Source organism: Talpa europaea, assembly GCF_964194135.1.
Source record: "Talpa europaea genome assembly, chromosome: 8".
Classification (NCBI taxonomy): Eukaryota; Metazoa; Chordata; class Mammalia; order Eulipotyphla; family Talpidae; genus Talpa; species Talpa europaea.
This window is the reverse complement of record NC_140075.1, coordinates 89,559,193-89,563,324: the sequence shown is the minus strand read 5'-3', so window position 1 is coordinate 89,563,324 and position 4,132 is coordinate 89,559,193.

Genomic DNA, 4,132 nt, shown 5'->3' with positions numbered 1-4,132 from the left:
TGCAAAGAAAAATGTACATACATGTTCCTTTCATTAAGTTTCAATAAATTATTTTTACCTCTCTATCTTACCTTTATTTCATATATACAAAATGATACAAAGACATATATATGAGTATATACACATAGGTGTACATGCATGTGTATATATGCATGTGGGCATACATCTATGCACACACATGTACATGCATATATGCACACCTATCCATCATTTATCTTATCTGAGCTATTTAAGTAGTTTGCAGAACTTCACCCCTAAATACTTCAGCATATGTCTCTTAAGGAGATATTTCTGATTTGCAGTAAAAACACACAAAAAAGGAAATGTGATTTATAAAGAAAATGAAAGAAAAGGATCCATGGAACAAGTATGTACAGAACAGGAAGTGTCTACACAGCTTCATCCTTTAAGATGATACTACCTAACTTGTCACCAGCCAAATAGATCAAGCCCTCCGTGTACAGAGTGCACATCAGAGAAAGACATAAATCGGAAAAGAAAAATTCCAAATAGTGATTTTTCTAATTCATCCTAACTTTAACGAAAGTAAAGCTAGAATATGAAACATGTTTGAGTTCTTCTAATATCCTTTTCTTTCATTTATAAAGACTTATTCATTTATGCATACAAGAACTGGGAGACAGGCCAGAGGTGTGGAGTGTGAGAGGATTCACCAGAGACAGAGTGGGGAGCAGAAAAGGCAGACAGACCGAAAACACTGCTGAGGGGAGCGGTGGGCGTCAGGAGAGGTCTGCTGCACCATGTGGATTGCTCCCTGGCCTCGGTTCAAACTCGTGCTGCAGTGGCTGCGGATAGCTTCATAGGTTGTGTCTTAACCACTTATGCCACCAGGGAGGCCCTTCTTTCATTTTTGAATTATGAAAATTGTGTCAGTTAGAGAAACATTAAATATCTATGTATGTGTCACAAGTATTTGTGATTAGAAATAAAAATTTAGGAGTCACTTTGTATTTTCAAAGGAGAACAACAAAATTTAACCTTTAAGTGCAACGGTATTAGAGGGAATGAAACAAAGGTGTAAGTAAAATATTGCAGAGAAGCATTGCTTGGGGAATGAAAACTATGCAGAACAATTGGAGAAGAGGAGGGTTAGTTTGATATGTGAGGACTTAAAATCACCAGGATAAAGTTATATCTACAGGGTTTAAAAGAAAAAGCAAGATAAAGTGGTTGGTACAGGCGTTCTTTATGCCTACCTTGTGGAAAGAGCTACCATTTTTTCCTACTGTTGGTGTCAAAGTTCCTGAAGATTGTTCAGCAAAGAAACACAATCCTCACTGCTGAGCATTGTGGGAGGCTTGTGGGAGGCAGCCCTGGAGATGATGGATGTGGGGGCTGCCACCCCCTCTTCCCAGAGGCAGAGCTGTTCCGGCCACATCCTTGAGAAGAACCTAGGGTACACCAGAACCAATTGTGGAAGGTGTTGCCCAGACCTGCCAGCAAGCTCCTTTCAAGTGATTGGTGATGATAAGGGTGGGGGGTAAGTGGGGTTGTTTGAGAATCAAGGGTAAACAGTGTGATGGGAGTTCTTGAGACAGTCAACCGGAGGTGGGACTGGATTATAGCACTGGTGCCCGGATGCAGATGGCTTTTTCTAGCCCTCCTCACATAACTGGATAACTTATCCTGGAAGTTATCCACCACCTCCTTGATAACCAAAGCTTAGTCTGATCACTTGCACTGTGAGCTTGACATACATCCCTTTCCTAACCATCTCATGTGCAACATTAGGTTAGTTTTTTTTTTTCCAGGCTGCTTAAAGGACAAGCAAAATTCCTGTTTTCTTCCTTCTTGAATTTTCCTTTGCCGCACTTTTATTTTTGCCAAGTTATCCTGCTGTGTCTGCTTTTGCTACTGCTTTTCTCACCAGACCTCCACTCTCACAGTCAGCGTGTTTATAGGCAGCTGGGCTAAAGGGGTGAAAAAAGTTTCCTCATTGGCACTTGCTCCTTCTGATATCTCTTTGGGGCAATGTGCTTTTATTATTCATTTCTCCCAACTCTGCCTTGAAAGCTATTTTCCCTTTAATTAGGTAACCTAACCTTAGGGCTCTATTGATGGGAGAGGGCTTTCAGAAGATTTGCTTGCCAGAAAGGTTAGCCAGCAAGCACCCAGCTCTTGTACATGACCAAATGTTCTCTAAGGAACAGGACTCCATTAGTAGATTTTGTTGCCGGAGGGTTTTTTAATTCTTTCCTCTTTCAGAATTAGTGTTTATTATTAGCTTGAATGAGAGCAAGTGAGTGTCCTTATCATTCAAAAACAAATACACCTGTCTGGCAGCAGGAACTCTGCCTGGCTTTATGAACCAGGAAAATCAACACTGTATTCAGAGCCCAGTCAGTAAATCTGGGGGACCTGTAAAGTCATGTTGGAGAAGGGGTTCTTTGTGGAAGGATCCAAAATACCACACACTCAAGAATTCCCATCAGAAGACGAAACTTAATAGTGATTTTTCAGCACAGACTCTAGTGTCTTTATGTACCCTATACCACTAAATGTAGAACAGGACTCCGATGGGCGGGGGGCACAGAAAACTAGTAGGAAGGAAGCTTGAGGAGTAAAGGGAGAAACAGTTACAATACCTATGACTGTTGTGAGGTTAGCATTTCCTCCTGCTATTTCCTGAATGCCCCACTCTTGATTATTCTTTTTGCTGAAAAGGGAGCCAGTTTAGCTCCAAAACTCAGTTGTGCCATTTCTGAATTTCTTTCTTCTAGAATTAAAAAAAATTCAAAAAACTTTACTTTTCAAAAGGAAAAAAATGTCTTGATACGGCCCCAATTCACAAGGCTGTAACCCTCAATATTTATTCAGTTATTTGACTAACCTTTGAGAGCCTGTGAATTTTAAGACATTATGATGTTATGGACAAAATAAAGGTATAGTATGTGGTCTCTAAGCTTATGATCTAATGGGAATATCAGATACATCTGTTCAGGCCCTCCCAACATACACACTGATCCACATACCCATTGCTCCCACTTGGTCATCACTGACTTCAGGGATTTTTCATACCGGCGGCAATCTCACTCACCTCTTGCTCCTGATGCTTGCCCTCTGTAGTTCCAGGCTTTTCTAGGTTGGTCCGCAAGGGGAATGCTTTTTTGGGACAAATTTAGAGTCACCTAAATAGGTGGGATAGTATTGTTTCCTTTTACTTCAGCTTCTTGGATGTATTGTAGTGAGATGATTTACCTGCATGGGACAGTTTCTTAGCCCCAGAAGTAGTGTGCAAAGGATATTTTTGACGGAATGAAGGAAGGCATTTAGGATCTGTCTTAAAAAAGTATCCCAGGGCCTCCCTGGAGGCCTAGGGATTAAGTCTCAGGGCTATCACCACTCCGTTAAGGCTTGAGTTCTATTCTGGCCAGGGAGTTAACCCACATATGGCATGTAGACCTCTCCTGTCTCGCCGTCAGCTCCCCTTAGCAGTGTTTTTCAATAAAAATCTGCCTATTCTGCTCCCCACTCTGTCTCTGATGAATCCTTTTGCCCCCTGTACCTCTGGCCTACCCTCTAGATCTTCTACGCTAAAATAAAATCTTTTTTTTAAAATAAATTATCGCAAACTAAGAAATATTTAAACATATGGTTAGTATTAACGAATGCAATCAACCAAATTTAGAAGCCAAGCTTATATTTTCAAATCTATGGAAACCTGCAAGAGATGTAAGTTTTGAAATGAGCAGAAATGTGTTCAAATTTTGTTTCATCATTTTTATCTGTATAGCTGTAGACAAATACCTTGTTAAGTTTCTAAGCCTCTGCAAAACGAAGATTAGCAATATTTACTTTTTAGAGAGGTGTGAAGATTGACACACTGTGTGTAAAAGTTTTTAGTTCCACGCCTTGAATGCCTCTTCTGTCCTGGCCTTTTCCTTTCCTTTTCTTTGGAGAATTATGCCTATATTTTATTTTAGCCCACCACCCCCTCCCTTCCAGTTCTTGGCTTTTCTCATTGTTTTTGTTCTTATTTTTTCTGGCTGATCTTGTCTCTTTGGTTTCCCTCTCTCTCCTCTCTGTGGATGTTTGTTTTGCCTGTGTTTATTTTTCCATCGTGAACTTTCTTTGAGTTCCTTTCTCATTTGCCTTTTTGCAGGCGTCTTTT